Genomic DNA, 16,933 nt, shown 5'->3' with positions numbered 1-16,933 from the left:
AATAAAAGCAAAAAAGGTAAGATAAAGTCAGGGTAAGGATAATATACAAAATGCATTCATTGCCTCCTAAGTGCCAAATACCAATGAAGTATCCAATGATGAATGAAACAGAAATGGCCCTGCCTTCATGAAATTAACAACCTGAGGGAGAAGATGAATGACATAAAGTAAACAACAACTGAGTAATTACCAATAGCAGTAAGTCTATGAAGACTATGTAAAGGGGTGAGGTGGTGGAGAAAAATGGGTGCAAAGCCATGTGGGGTTGTATGGACAGTCATCTCTGAGGAGGCGACATTTCAGCTGAGACCAAAAAGATGACAAGGATTCAGGAAAGAGTTGGGGGAAGAGTTCAGGCAGAGGAACCACATGCAAGAAGCATGGCTTGGGCCATTTAGAGAACAATGAGGGGGCTGGCGTGGCAAGAATATGGTGGTGAAGAGAGCAGAGTGAGATGTGCTTTAAGAGGGGCCTTATGAGCTATAGGAAGGAGTTTGGATTTTATTCCATGTGAGAAAGGAAACTACTGTATTAGTGTGTATTAAAATAGGAAGATGGCATGTTTTGCTTTGTGTTTTTTTTTTTTTAATCTGGATGATTTCTAGAGAATATAGTAAAAGGCAAGGGTTGAAGAGAAAAATTAGAGGGCTGTTATGGTGGATCAGGCGAGAGATGGTGGTGGCTTAGCCTAGGGTGGTGGCCGTGGCCACAAAGACACGTGATTGGACTCTAGATACATCTTAGAAGTGGATATGGCAGAACCACACGAGGGACTGGATGTAGGGGGAGGGAGGGAGTGTCTGCGGTGAATGATTAGTAGATGGGAGGGCCATTTACTGAGATGGGGAAGGATGCAGGGAGAGGGGTTTACAGAGGTACTGCTTTAGTTAGGAAAAGAAAAATTTTCATTTTCACAGAATTAATATTGAGAAGATTGTGACAGTCTGAATAAGATGACCATGCCCTAATCCCCAGAACCCGTGAATATGTTACCTCATGTGATAAAAAGGAACTCTGCTGCTCGACATCATATGTCGTCAGGAAAATGCAGGTTAAACCAATAATGAGTTAACACTACGTGACTATTAGAATGACCAAAACCCCAAACACTGACAACACCAAATGCTGATGAGGATGCAGCACAATAGGAATTCTCATTCACCACTGGTGGGAATGCGAAATGGTACACCCACTTTGAAAAACAGTTTGGTGGTTTCTTACGAAACTAAACATACTCTTACCACACGATCCAACAATCACACTCCATGGTATTTACTCAAATAAGTTGAAAACTTATGTCCACACAAAAACCTGCACACATGTTAACAGCAGCTTTATTTATAACTGCCAAAACTTGGAAGTAACCAAGAAGTTCTTCAGTAGGTGAATGAATTAATAAACTGTGGCACATCCCAACAATGGAATATTATTCAGTGCTAAAAAGAAATGAGCTATCAAGCCGTGAAAATACTTGGAGGAAATTTAAATGTATATTGCTAAGTGAAAAAAGCCAATCCAAAAAGGCTACATACTGTATAATTCCAACTATATGACCCTCTGGAAAAGGCAAAACTATGGAGACAATGAAAAGAACAGTGGTTGCCAGGGGTTGGGAGAAAGAGATGAACAGGCAGAGCACAGAGGAGTTTTAGGGCAGTGAAAATACTCTGTATGATGTCATAATAATGAATACGTCATTATACATTTGTCCAAACCCATAGAATGTACAACACCAAAAGGGTACAACACCAAGAACGTAAACAATGGACTTTGGTTGATGATGACATGTCAGTGTAGGTTCATCAGTGTGACAAATGTACCACTCTGGTGCAGGATATTGATAGTGGAGGAGGCTATGCATGTATGGGGGTAGAAAGTATACGGGAAATCTCTGTGCTTTCTGCTCAATTTTCCTGTGGACCTAAAACTGTTCTAAAAACTAAAATCTATTAAAGAGGCGGGGAGAGGAGGCTTTGCAGGTATGACTAAGTTAAAAATTTAAGATGGGGAGATTTTATCCTGGATTATCAGGGTAGCCTCAAGGTAATCACAAGGGTCTTTATAAGAAGGAGGAAAAAGGATCAGAGTCAGAAAAGATGTAGGCACAGAAGCAGAAGTCAGAGAGAAGATAATGTGCTGCTGGCTTTGAAAATGGAGGAAGGGCTAACAAGCCCAGGAAGTTGTAAAAGTTAAGGAAATGGATTCTCCCCTACAGTCTCCAGAAGAAACACCTGCCAACACCTGGATTTTAGTCCAGTGAAACTGATTTTTTTTTTTTTTTTTTTTTTTTTTTTTTTTTTGCGGTAGGCGGGCCTCTCACTGTTGTGGCCTCTCCCCTTGCAGAGCACAGGCTCCGGACGCGCAGGCTCAGCAGCCATGGCTCACGGGCCTAGCCGCTCTGCGGTATGTGGGATCTTCCCAGACCGGGGCACGAACCCGTGTCCCCTGCATCGGCAGGCGGACTCTCAACCACTGCGCCACCAGGGAAGCCCCAGTGAAACTGATTTTAAGATTCCTGAGCTCCAGAACTGTAAGATGATAACTTTGTGTTGCTTTAAGCCACTAAGTTTATGGTAATTGTTACAGCAGCAATAAGAAACTAATAGAAAAACCACAAGACATCTAAGCAGAGATTTCAAGAAGGAACTGCTTAGAACTATGGCACAATTGTGGCTCTGAGCTTCCTAGCAGCCCGTGCAAAGTGGGGGAAATACAATCTGGCATACATTACATTGTGCTCCTAAACTAAAAACAAGCTATTTGCCCAAGAGAAATTTCTCCTATGAATCTTTAGAGGAAAACACTGTGTGATACACTGAACAGTGTTTCCTCAAACAATCCATAAATACCAGTAAGATGAGGATCCCTACCTTCAAAGACTGTCACAATCTGGAAGAGAGAAAAAGGCATATGCCCAGGGAATTCCAATACAGATATGTGTGAAGCATACAAATAAGGGAGAAAAGAAGGAAATAATACTATTTTTCTTATCAGTTATATCCAAATCAGTGTGCTGCTGAAAACTAGGTTAGCACATGAATATCTTCAACCAGAGGGCCCAGTAAAGAATGGCCCTTGGAGAATAGCACAGGCAATGGCTCTGGGGTGAACCCCAAGAGTCACCTAGCAATAAAAAATGGTTTACATTCTCTTGACTTTTAATCTGCCCTGCGTAGACAATGGCTTCACTTTCCAGGCTATGTCACCTCTAAGGTCTGTACTATATTAGATAGTTTAGATTGAACCATATGAAATTACTGTTATTCAACCTTTGTTTTATTCGAAAAAATAGCAATTTCATATGGTTCAACTAACCATTAGATTTGAAACTAATATAAAATGCTTTGACTGAGACAGCTATATAATAATATCATTTTACTTAGATCATTGTTTTCTAGTTACTAAGTATCTTGCTATAGATAATTTTGAAAAATATAAGCAAGTAAAGAAAAACTACCCATAATCGCAACACCCAGAGATGATCTCTGCTAACAAGTTTGGTGTAGATATTTTTTATTTATAATATATGCATACTTTTTCCTTTAAAAATGGAATTTTTAAATGCTTCTGAGTAGACATGGCAGATTGAACACATTCTTTTATATCTGCTCTCCAAACAGCTCTAAAATGGTACTAAGGTAAAATGAAATGTAAACCCACAAAGTTGAGGAGTACAAGAGAGGAAACAACAGCAGATAAGATATGCCAACAAAATTTTGGAAACTGACAAAACAAATGGTTGAGTGGTAACTGATGAGGCAGATCAGAGAAAGTTGAAATCTAAGTTTCAAGGTGAAGAAGCCAATAAGAAGCAAGCCAATTGTGCCACAAAACTCTGAAATATCTCAGGGATTTGATGCATCATATACCTCTGAAAGGAAGAGTGGGCAGGTAGTTCTGGCTAGGACCAAATAGGAAAATTTCTTGAAATTTTATTTAAGAAACAGTTAACTTTTGAGATCTTTACCCCTCAGCCAGGCAATTGTGCCTACCCATTGCAGCAGAAAACAAGAGAATGACTTTCAGAAGAGAGGGGATTTGAGAGGATTTGTACTCAAAGACAGCAGTCGCTGGTGGGGGTAGTGGTGAGGAACATACTGAAAACAAAGTATTATGACACACTCCTTAGGTAATAGACTTGGTGATTCCTCAATGCAATGACCCATCCCCAATTATCACCAACCCCAATCAAATGGGTAAAGCCAACCTTTGTAAAACTCTGCCCATGCACATAGGTATTCCATTGACATTTACAGGCACACCTCAGAGATATTGTGGGTTCAGTTCTAAACCACCACAACGAAGTGAATATTGCAATAAAGAGAGTCACATAAATTGTTTTGGTTTCCCAGTGCATATAAAAGTTATGTTTACACTACACTGCAGTCTATTAAGTGTGAAATAGCATTATGTCTAAAAAACAATGTACATAACTTAATTAAAAAATTCTTTATTGCTAAAAATGCTTTATTGCTAGAACAAATACTTTATTACTAAAAAATGCTAACCATCAGAAAATGCTAGTCTTCACGGACTTGCCTGGTGGTCCAGTGGCTAAGACTCCATGCTCCCAATGCAGGGGGCCCACGTTTGATCCCTCGTCAGGGAACTAGATCCCACATGCCGCAACTAAGAGTTCACATGCCGCAACTAAAAGATCCCGCATGCCGCAACTAAGACCTGGAGCAGCCAAATAAATATATATATATATATTTTTAGAAAGAGTGAATTTAGAAAATGCTAGCCTTCAGAAAGTTATAATCTTTTTGCAATAGTTACATCACACAGATCACAACAAATATAATAATAATGAAAAAGCTTGAAATATTGTGAGAATTACCAAAATGTAACACAGAAACATGAAGTGAGCAAACGCTTTTGGAAAAATGGCACTGATAGACTTGCTCGACACAGGGTTGCCACAAACCTTCGATTTGTAAAAAAAAAAAAAAACCCAGTATCTGTGAAGTGCAATAAAGCAGGTATGCCTGCATGTGCCTCATCCTTAAATATGACAGTAAGAGACCATCAGACATCAGATGTGGAAGTCAGAGACCAAAGCAAAAAATAAATAAATTTAAAAAGGAATTCTGAGTAAACAGAGACCATGCAGGGAGCAAAATATAATAAAAAAAACTATAACTATTTTCCAGTTAAACATAAAAGAAAATCTTGCATTCATGAAATAAGACAAAGAGGAAGGAAGGAAGGAAGGAAGGAAGAAGGAAGGAAGGGAGGGAGGGAGGAATTGTGGAGGAGAGGAGAGAAGGAAGGAAGGAAGAGAAAAGGGGGGCAGAAAGGAAGGGAAGGAAGAACTGGAGGACAAAATAGAGCTCTTGAAAATTAAAGACATCAAAACATGAATTTAAAATTCAATAAGAGCTTGGAGAATAGAGTTGATGAAATCTCTAAGAAAGTAAAACAAAGTGACAATGAGTTCCAAAAAGAAAGAACAGAGAAGACAAAGGGGCAGAAATTCTCCAATAAATAATACAGGAAAAGTTCCCAGAATTGAAGACCATAGGTTTCCAGAATGAAAAGTCCATGGAGGGCCCAGCACAATGAATAAAAAATACATCTGCTCCAAAACACATGCATCATTATGAAACTTTAAACACTGGTGATAAAGAGGAAAAAAACCATAAAAACCTTTTAGAGAAAAAAAAAAAACAGGTCATATACAATAAATCATCAATTATAATGCCATCAGCCTTCTCAATAACAACCTGAAAGCTACAAGAAAATTAATTAATGCTTTCAGAATTGTGATGGAAAATTATTATTCATTCAGAATTCTATACCCATTCAAACTATCCAGTGTGAGACTAGAATAAATGCATTTTCAGACCTACAAGGTATCAAAAATTTTACAATACTTCCCATGTGCTTTTGCTCAGAAGTTGCTAGGTAACTTCTTTTAAGTGTTCGCCTGATTAGGCCAGACCCACCTAAGATGATCTTCCTTATATTAACTTAGAGTAAACTGATTAGGAATCCTAATTACATATGCAAAGTCCTTTTTGCCATATAATTAGCATAATCACAGGAGTGATGTGTCCTCATATTTAGAGGTCCTTCCAACACCCAAGGGGAGGGGATTATACAGGGCATGTCCACCAGGGAGCCATCTTTGAATTCTGCCTACCAGAGTATATTAAAAACAAACAAGCAAGAAAACAAATGAAATAAACTGAAGCAACTATGAACTACAAGGGAAAAAACAAGTTGTCCAAGAAAGGAAATGTAATCACAGTATATAACAGCTCAGCTGGAACCAAAATTGTAAAAAAGTAAATATTAAATGTTGATTTAGTAGAATGATGACAGTTGAATGATGAGAAGGGGAAGCTTGTATTGTGAGAGGAAGGGGATGCTAAATTCTCATCTTCTATGGTAGGAAGAGAGTAAATATTGCCTAAAATTGAAAAATCAAGAAATAGCAGTACAAATATGATGTTTAAAAATCTGGAGATAAATGACTGAAGAAATAGTAAAAAGAAAGGAAAGTGACTACTTTTGGAGAGAGGGACAGATGAATGCTGGGGTTTTCCTTAAAATAAGTTTTTAAACATATGAGTAAATAAAATACTAATAAGATTTATTATTTTTAACAATGTATAAAGAAGATCTTCCCATATCATCAAATAACTTTCTACATTGTTATTTTAATGCTTGCAACTTATTCCATCTTATGAATGGGTCATGTTTTATCTAACCAATCTTTTATACTTACATATATGCTGTTTCTCCATTTTTTATCATTTTAAATAATTAGATAAGAATTCTGGACAACAAATATTTGGGAAAACATATGATTGTTTTCTTACACATTCTAAAATTACACATGTAATTTTAGAAGCAGTGCTAATTGACAAGAACAAAATATGCTAAGTACATTATATGCATTATCTTATTTAATCCTTATAACAATTCTATAAGGTAAGTGCTATAATTATATCCATTTTTTAGGTGAGAAAAGTTGAAACTCAGAGTGGTGAAGTAACTTGTCCATGGGCATCTAGACAATGAGTAGTAAGGCCAGTATTTGAGCCTAAGGATAGTTTATTCTCTTAACCGTTACATTATACTGATTATTTACTATAGACCAGGCACTGTATTATGTGTTATATGCGTGACCTCATATAATATTTGTAACCTTGTAAAGAATCATTGCCATCTCCTTTTTCTAAAATGAGGAGGGCACTCCAGCTCTGAGAGATTATGTATGTTGCCCATGTCACATAACAAGTAAATGGTAAATCCATTTCAGTCTGGGTCATTCTCGTTCTGAAGGCTGAGTACCAATTTATAGTCCAAATAGATAGACTTTATTTTACCCCATCTATCTCCAGAAATTTATTCATTCAGCAATTTAATGATGAAATCAGGAGATCCTAATCATCTCCATATTATAGTAGGTGAAAAAACTAGGTAAAGAAGGAAAAATGGGGCTTCCCTGGTGGTGCAGTGGTTGAGAGTCCACCTGCCGATGCAGGAGACACGGGTTTGTGCCCCGGTCCGGGAAGATCCCACATGCCGTGGAGCGGCTGGGTCCGTGAGCCATGGCCACTGAGCCTGCGCGTCCGAAACCTGTGCTCCGCAACGGGAGAGGCCACAACAGTGAGAGGCCCGCGTAACGCAAAAAAAAAAAAAAAAAAAAAGAAGGAAAAATGATTTGTCCAATAAGACATGAACCAGGGAAAGAGTTAGAAAAGAAATGACCCTCCCACCCACAGTGAATCTCCACCTGAGTACAGAGCATCCCAGTGCACAAATAAGTGCAATTTTAGGGATCAAGGAAAACCTCATGGGTGGTCCTCTATCCCCTTGCTAGGCTGGATGGTTAACAGGAAACTAGCAGGTGGGAATCTTCACCCCACCTTCCCCTTGCTCCACTGAACATCCTTCAATCACAGAAATTTTTTCTACATTAGATAATGGGCTGCCATGGAACTTTTTGTTTGTTTGTTTTTTAAAGAAAAGGTGGGAATGTGTTCTCATATTTTAAGAATAGATATATAAACTTTAAATATCCATTTCAAAATCCTTGGACTAAATTGATGCCAAAGGTGTTTCCCAGCTCTAGCAATCTAGCATTCCCTCTGATATATATTGGTGGTACTACTATAACTGTTATTATTTTACGTACTAGCAAAGGACCTTTTTTTTTTGGCTGCATTGGGTCTTCGTTGCTGCACGTGGGCTTTCTCTAGTTGCAGCAAGCCAATTATTTTACATATTAAAAAAAGCTCAAAACCCCTCTTGGAAGTCTCGTCTTCCTCAGATATAATATGCTATTCCAGCTTTCCATGACAGTGAGTTACCACTTTCTGAATTATTTTCTAAGAGCCTCACATTTGGGTCCCTGGCATATTTTATAAGTAGGGGTTCTGGTCAAGCTTCTTAGAAAACAAACCACTTGGTTTTTTCTCCCTTCAGGTGTCTTTACAGCACAATGCCTTCCTGTAGAGTTAAATCTTAGACAATATGTGATTCGGTATCATATCTTCAATAGTTTAAAATAGAGCTTCATATCTACACCTTAGGATTAAATCACTAAATTGTTTTGCCTCCAATATCATAAGCCCTTACTACTTTTAACCATAAAGTCAAGTAGCTAGCATATAGTAGGTCCTCTATAATTAGTGCTTGATTTATTGTTTAATATGTCAGATGCAATGAAGTAAAAATTCATATTTATTAAGAAAAAACCATTGTGTTTATTTAATGACATACTTTTAGAGGCATCATAACATTTTTATTAAAGTATAGTTGATTTACAATATTATATTAGTTTCAGGTGTACAGTGTAGTGATTCAGTATTTTTACAGATTATACTCCATTAAGAGTTATCACAAGATAATGGCTACATTCCCCTATGCTATACAACGTACCTTTGTTGCTTACCTATTTTATACATAGTAGTTTGTATTTCTTAATCCCATACCCATAACATGCCCCTCCCCCTTCCCTCTTCGCATTGGTAACCACTAGTTTGTTTTTTATATCTATAAGTCTGTTTCTGTTTTGCTATATACATTCATTTCTATTATTTTTTAGATTCCACATACAAATGATATCATACAGCATTTGTCTTTCTCTGATTTATTTCACTAGTATAATATTCTCTAGGTCCATCCACATTGCTGCAAATGTCAGAATTTCATTCTTTTTATGTCTGAGTAATATTCCATTGTATATATATATATCTTCTTTATCCATTCATCTGTTGATGGACACTTGGGTTGCTTCCATATCTTGGCAATTATAAATAGTGATGTTATGAATGTTGAGGTGCATATATCTTTTCGAATTAGCATTTCCTTTTTTTCTGGATATATCCCAGGATGGGATTGCTGGATCACATGGTAGTTCTATTTTCAGTTTTTTGAGGAACTCCCATACTGTTTTCCATAACGGCTGCACCAATTTATATTCCGACCAATAGTGTATGAGGGTTCCCTTTTCTCCACATCCTTGCCAACATTTATTTGGAGGCTTTTTCATAATAGCCATTCTGACAGGTGTGAGGTGATCTCTCCTTGTTGTTTTGATTTGCTTTACTCTGATGATTCGCAATCTTGAGCATATTTTCATGTGCCTATTAGCTATGTGTATGTCTTCTTTGGAAAAATGTCTACTCAGATCTTCTACCCATTTTTTTTTGATTGGGCAGTTAATTTTTTTGATGTTGTATTACATGAGTTGTTTATATATTTTGGATATTAACCCCTTGTCAGTCACATCATTTGCAAATATTTTCTCCCGTTCCACAGGTTGTCTTTTTCTTTTGTTGATGGCTTTCTTTGCTATGCAAAAGCTTTTAAGTTTAATTAGGTCTCATTTGTTTATTTTGTTTTTATTTATTTTGCCTTGGAGACAGATTGCAAAATATATGGCTATGATTTATGTCAAAGAGTGTTTGTTCTATGTTCTCTTCTAGGAGTTTTATGGTTTCAGGTCTTACATTTAGGTCTTTAATCCATTTTGAGTTTATTTTTGCATATGGTGTGAGGAAATGTTCTAATCTCATTGTTTTACATGTAGGTATCTAATTTTCCCAGCACCATTTATTGAAGAGACTGCCTTTTCTCCATTCTTGCCTCCTTTGTCAGAGATTAATTGACCATAGGTACATGGGTTTATTTCTGGGTTCTCTATTCTGTTCCATTGATCTATGTGTCTGCTTTGGCTCCAGTACCATGCTGTTTTGATTACTGTAGCTTTGTAGTATAGTCTGAAGTGTGAGAGGGTTATACCTCCTTTTTGTGTGTGTGGTTTTGTATGAATTTTAGGATTATTTGTTCTACTTCTGTGAGAAATGTCATGGGTATTTTGATAGCAATTGCTTTGGGTAGTATAGCCATTTTAACAATATTAATTCTTCCAATCAAAAAGCATGAGACATCTTTTCATTTCTCTGCATCATCTTCAATTTCATCAATTTTTTATAGCTTTTAGAATATAGGTCTTTTGGTTAAATTTATTCCTAGGTATTTTATTGTTTTGATGTGATTTTAAATGCGATTTTTTCCTTTACATTCTCTTTCTGATAGTTCATTACTAGTGTACAGAAAAGCAACAGATTTCTGTATATTAATCCTGTATCCTGAAACGTTGCTGAATTCATTTATTCTAATAGTTTTGGGGTGGAGACTTCAGGGTTTTCTATATAAAGTATCAAGTCATCTGTGAGTAGTGACAGTTTTACTTCTTCCTTTCTAATTTGGATGGCTTTTATTTCTTGGCTGACTGCTGTAGCTAGGACTTCCAATACTATGTTAAATTGGTGAGAGTAGGCATCCTTGTCTCATTCCTAAATTTAGAGGAAAGGCTTTCAGCTTTTCACCATTGAGAATGATGTTAGCTGTGGGTTTGTCATAAATGGCCTTTATTATGTTAAGATATGTTCCTTCCATACTCACTTTCTGGAAAGATTTTATCATGGATGTTGAATCTTGTCACATGCTTTTTCTGCATCTATTGAAATGATCATATGATTTTTATTCTTCCTTTTATTAATGTGGTGTATCATATTGATTGATTTGTGAATGCTGAACCATCCTTGTGTCCCTGGAATAAATTCAACTTGATCATGGCATATGATCCTTTTTATATATTGCTGGATTTGGTTTGCTAATATTTTGTTGAGGATTTTTGCACCTATATTCATCAAAGATACCATTTTCTTTTTTTTGTAGCATCTTTGTCTGGTTTTGGTATCATGGTATTGGTGGTCTCACAGAATGAATTTGGGAGTGTTCCCTCCTTTTCAATTTTTTGGAATAGTTTGAGAAGGACAGGTATTAGTTCTCCTTTATATGTTTGGTATTATTCCCCTGTGAAACCATCCAGTCCTGGACTTTTGTTTGCTGGGCGCTTTTATTACAAATTCAATTTTACTACTAGTGATTGGTCTGTTCAAATTGTCTGTTTCTTCTTGACTCAGTTTTGGAAGGTTGTATATGTTCAAACAATATCAAGGAGTCAAGCCTGTGGAATATTAGACTAGAGAGGAAATGATAAATGGCTTTGGATATTCAGTATTTCCCACAAGGCAACAATTTTAGGTGGCACGCAGCCTAACACTGATTATTATAGTAGTTACAGCAGAGAACTAGCATGTGAAACCCATGCCTTTAAGGATAGTATTTCCAATGACAAGTAAAAAGTAAAACTAAAAGGAGAGATGTGGTTTAAATTAAAATAATAATAAAGCAATAGTGAAGGTAAAATTTGAACATCACAAAGATGGTAAGAAGATGACTGAAGATTAGCAAAAGCAGCTATAGGTGATTAGGAGCCACTGTGTAACTTTAAGCAAGTAGACAACCTGATGAGATTGACACTTTAGGAAGAGTGCTTTGGTGGCAATGTGGAAGCTGGACAGGAAAGTGATGGGATTGCAGGCAGGCAGGGAGAATGCTGCAGAAACCCTCAAGAGGGATGGTGAAGGAGAACAAGGCAGGTGCAATGGAAGAGAGGATGCAGTAGATGCAAGAGCTATTTAGGAGGTAGAAGGCATATGCAATGATATCAAGCATCTGGCTGGATGACTGGGCAGACGATAGGACCATTCTCAAATAGAGAAAACACAGGGGAGACGAGTTGGGAGGAATGGTGTTCCACATTCACCATGAGCAGGGGCATTAATTTCCAAGAACAGCCAGTAGCTCACAGGCTGTCTGTGAACACACCCTTAGACACCAACTTGAATATTCGGAACTGGGAACTTGAGAAAGCAGATGCCCAGTTCTGTGACCTCTGGTGTTGAATGCTGCTAAAGGGATTGAGGGCTAAATGTTCCTCTTCTTCCAGATGACTTAATAGTTATACCCCACAGGCCCAGCAGCTGCCCTGCTGGAGGTGGGGGGCTACTAATTAAGGTGTGCAGTCTAGCTGATACCTGATAGCACTGCTATGTCCTCTGGCACACGGCAGCCCATGTCTCAGACTTAAAGGGCAGAAATTGAACGCCACGCAACCTGAGCTCATGAGCTTGAGCTCCCCTGAACGGTGTCCACATCCCTGGGCATACACCAGGCAGAATTCATGTCTGCACATTCAGTCCTTGCAGCGTGCAGAAACCTAACACCTTTCTCCACCCACCTACAGTGCCACCAGGAAATTAACACTCACCCAGGTACTGGGTCATAATTAAACTGAACAAAAAGACAGCTGCTCCTACCTTTCTTTTTTAATCACCAACATGCAGCCCTAGGGATTACTAGCTTTGGGGTGATTTAGGGAGGATTACTCTTTCATTAGTGTCTAGGGTCAGTTCCAAATCAACGTCACAAGAGCTTTTTAAGATACCCTCCCATGCCAACAGCTCATCCCTTTTCCATGTCTGAAAGTTTCGATTTTACAAAGCCACTGGCAATCTATTTGTCAGACCCCCAAATATCTGTGATTTTTCACCAGAAACCTCACTCAAAAATTAATTTGGCCCTGAGTTTCTAGGTGACAAATGGCAAGTTGGAGCCCATGATCATAAACACAATTTGGGTTGCTTTTCACTGTATGCTTAGTCATCTACCACTTTTGTGACAATTCATAAGATTTGGTTGGATTTTCCTGCATTTTTGCATCAGCTTAGAATTTTTACTTTTCAGATGGATTGTGCATTATCTACAAATTTCTCAATTTCACCTGTAATTCCTCTGGAGGAATATTTATGAAAATGTTGAAATAGAAGCAACCTCAAGTTAGATCCTCAATGGACCTCACGATTTGACATATTCCTTTATTTCTTACTTTAATCCCCCAATCCCATGATAATTGAGTAAAGTTTTACTTGCCTGTTTAGAAAATAAGACATTTCTATGTAGAAACTTATTACTGATTTTTGGAGATATTGCCCATCGGCTGATTGGCTTATCTACCTTAAATCAAGTTCTCTGATGTTCTTCCTAGAGGCCAACATTCTTCCCTTCTCCCTAAGTTACCTTTAGGATAAACATAGCTCCAGAAAACAGAATCATGAGTTCCATGAAATAATTCAGGTGAAAATAAATTGGAAGTAGATTTTTATTAATTACCCACTATTAATATATATGTCTAATAAGAATTTTTTAATTATATATATGAATAACCAAAAGACAAGTTTTTTAAAAATGTACAGCTCAAGCATTTTACCTAAATTACTAAATATTATAGTATCTTCTAATACTAAATTCCCAAACAAAAAATTTCTAAGGCCCAACAAACTACTCTTTTTATGAGGAAGACAGGAAGAATGAAAACAAATTTTACCCTGCATATATAGACATATTCACAACACAATTTTTTTTCTTTTGCATTCAGCTTTGATATAACTCGAGAAAAGATGCCAAATAAAAAAAGAAAATGTGAGGGCTTCCCTGGTGGCGCAGTGGTTGAGAATCTGCCTGCTAATGCAGGGGACATGGGTTCGAGCCCTGGTCTGGGAAGGTCCCACATGCCGCGGAGCGACTGGGCCCGTGAGCCACAGCTACTGAGCCTGCGCGTCTGGAGCCTGTGCTCCGCAACAAGAGAGGCCGCGATAGTGAAAGGCCCGCGCACCGCGATGAAGAGTGGCCCCCGCTTGCCACAACTAGAGAAAGGCCTCGCACAGAAACGAAGACCCAACACAGCAAAAATAAATAAATAAATTAAAAAAAAAAAAGACTGAGAAACAACATATTTCTGGATGGATTATTATTAAAGTTATATAAAAAAAAAAAGAAAATGTGAAAGTTGAATAAAAATTGCAAAAAAAATTTAAAAGGCAGGGAAGGAGGCTAAATAAGGTCATTACTCTTATTAGTCAAAAGCTTAAACATCATAAAAAGCATGAAAAGGCCATTTGTGACTATGATAGAGGGCATCACAAAAGTTGATAGGAGGGCATTTTTGCTTCCATTAATAGCAAGCCAAATAATCTGAACCAACCCTCATCCTGAGGACAAACAGAAAATCTGGACAAAATATAATTATCTACTTGAAAGCATCAGAGATCCAACAAAGTGGCGAGGAATTATAGTCAGGATAGGGGAGAGTCTGGGGAAGTGATCTGGGTGTTTGGAATGCTTTTTCTGGGAAGGTTTTGCTGATTCCAAAAGAAGAGACTAAGGGTTTGGCAAGCACTTCTGAAGGCTTCCTGAATCTAGGTAGGGGCAAGGAGACTAGGACATAAGGAGGGGAACAAGTGATGGATCCTCCTTATCTTTGGGTTTGGCCTTGAAGAGCTGTGCACCAGGAGATAGAGTAAACCAGGAGTAACTTAGCTACCAATCACCTTGAAATTACCCTCAGTGCTGGTACTCCCAACCACTTCCCAGAAGTAAATATAAATTATCTATGGAAGATTCTAGGCTTCAAATTATTTCAAAAGCTTTCTGCAAATGCAACACCTAGCACAAAATAAAAGCAGTCAGGCAGGGGCTTCCCTGGTGGGGCAGTGGTTAAGAATCCACCTGCCAATGCAGGGGACACGGGTTCGAGCCCTGGTCCGGGAAGATCCCACATGCTGCAGAGCAACTAAGCCCGTGCGCCACAACTATTGAGCCTGTGCTCTAGAGCCCGTGTGCCTCAACTACTGAAGCCTGCATGCCTGGAACCCATGCTCGGCAACATGAGAAGCCACCACAATGAGAAGCCCATGCACTGCAACAAAGAGTAGCCCCCGGTCACCGCAACTAGAGAAAGCCCGTGTGCCGCAACGAACCCAACACAGCCAAAAATAAGTAAATAAAATAAATAAATTTATTTTTAAAAAATAGGCAGGCAAACAAGGGAACAAGACACCATGAATGAAAACCAGAAAAAACAAAGACACTATAAACAGAACTATCGGGGCCTTCAGAAAATGGAGTTAACAGACACGTGCTGACCATTTTCAGGGAGATAAAAGAGAGTATAGGGATTTTTCAGCAGAAAACTGGAAACTGTTTTTTAAAGTACTAAATGAAAACTCTAAAACTAAAAACACAACTGAAATTAAGAATTCAATGTGGATAGGTTCAACATTATATAAGACACAGCTGAAGAGCAAATGAACTGGAAGAAGCCAGAAGATAATACCTAGAATTAAATGTAAAGAAATAAAAGAACTAAAGCACACAGAAAATAGGGTAAGAGATATAAAGTATAAAGTGAGACTGTCTATCATATTAATTAGTCCCAGAAGGAGAGGAGAAAAATAATGTAAGAGATAACAGCTAAGACCTTTCCAAAACTAATGGAAGACACTGAGGGAAGGTTCATGAAGCCCTAAAAATTCTAAAAAGATAATAAAAAGAAATGGACAATTTAATTACATCACAGTAAAATACTGAGTACAAAGAGCCAGGTGGGAAAAAAATAGATTGCTTCCAAAGATGCAACAACTATCATAAAACTGATTTTTTAACAGAAACAATGAAAGTACAAGATAATGAAAATTCTGAGAAAGTGGCAGAGTAGAAAGCACCAGGAATCTGTCTCCCCACCTAGACAATAACTGGACTGGCAGAATCTGTCTCATATAACTATTTTGGAACTCTGGGGTCTGTTGAAGGCTTGCAACTTTGAGGAGAAGGCTTGGACAATAAATTGTGGGTGATTTTAGTTAATTTCAGCTCTTACACAGTAATGGCTACCCATCACCCATCTCCAGCCACCTGGAAGGCAGCTATGCAGTGTTCCTGGAACAGCCTGCACACAGCTTATGGGAGCTAGGGTGGTAAAAAGGATTCAAAGTTGGATTTAAGCAGGCAGAAGAAAGAATCAGTGGATTTAAATATAAGACAATGGAAATTATCAATGCTGGGAAACAAAGAAAAAAAGATTGAAGAAAAGTGAACACAGTCTAAGGAATCTTTCGGATACCAGCAAATATACCAACATATGCATTGTGGGTATCCCAGAAGGAAAAGAGAGAAAGGGAAAGAGAAAATATTTGAAAAAATAATGGCTGAAAACTTCCCAAATTTCATGAAATACATGATTATAAACATCCAAGAAGCCCAACAAACTCCAAGTAAAGTGAATTCAAAGAAACCCACACCAGGGGTTTGTGGGAGAGGCCACAACAGTGAGAGGCCCATGTACCGCAAAAAAAAAGAAACCCACACCAAACTTTCAAAAGCCAAAAACAAAGAGCAAATATTGAAAGCAGCAAGAGAGAAGCTAATCATCACACACAGGGGATCCTCAATAATACCCTCAATGAGATTTCTTATCAGAAACTTTGAAGGCCAGAAGACAGTAGGCCAATATATTCAAAGTGCTAAATGAAAAAAACTGCCAGCCAAGAATCATATTCAGCAAAACTGTCCTTCAAAAGTGAGAAATAAATCAAAACACCCAGAGATAAACAAAAGCTGACTGAGGGAGTTCATGACTACTAGACCTGCCCTACAAAAAATGCTCAAGGGAGTCCTGCAAGGTGGCATGAAAAGATACTAAACAATACCTCAAAGCCATTATGGA

This window comes from Mesoplodon bidens (genome assembly GCF_964165515.1).
Source record: "Mesoplodon bidens genome assembly, chromosome: 2".
Classification (NCBI taxonomy): domain Eukaryota; kingdom Metazoa; phylum Chordata; class Mammalia; order Artiodactyla; family Ziphiidae; genus Mesoplodon; species Mesoplodon bidens.
Note: the sequence above shows the minus strand (reverse complement) of the source record.